The following is a 382-nucleotide window of genomic DNA, read 5'->3' as shown; positions in this document are numbered from 1 at the left end:
CGCTTTCTTTCTGCAGAGTACTTTCATATCTCTTATTTGCTTATGCCCAGGTGGTAAAACTCAGCTCTCTAATTTTACAGAATAGATTTAGCCACAATTCTGTTATACCTTTATAGAACCTTTATGGAAATAAATATGGGGAAAGAAAGATCCCTTCAAATGAGCTTTAGAAAATAGAAAGGAAAAGGAGATAGCACAACAGGTTTTAACCTAGCCAGACTTCTCAGTTTTTTCCTTCTAAAGTTAAATTTGAAAGTGGCAAGAAACACAATTCCTTCTCCAACTTAATAATTTTTGTAGCTGTTCATTTTGTTTACCAATATAATTTTTTCAGACTTCGAAACAACCTGCTCTAACTTCTGTTCATCCTGCTGCTTTTTTC

Source organism: Vidua macroura, chromosome 14 (genome assembly GCF_024509145.1).
Source record: "Vidua macroura isolate BioBank_ID:100142 chromosome 14, ASM2450914v1, whole genome shotgun sequence".
In the NCBI taxonomy this organism is placed as follows: domain Eukaryota; kingdom Metazoa; phylum Chordata; class Aves; order Passeriformes; family Viduidae; genus Vidua; species Vidua macroura.
This window is presented reverse-complemented; position numbering follows the sequence as displayed.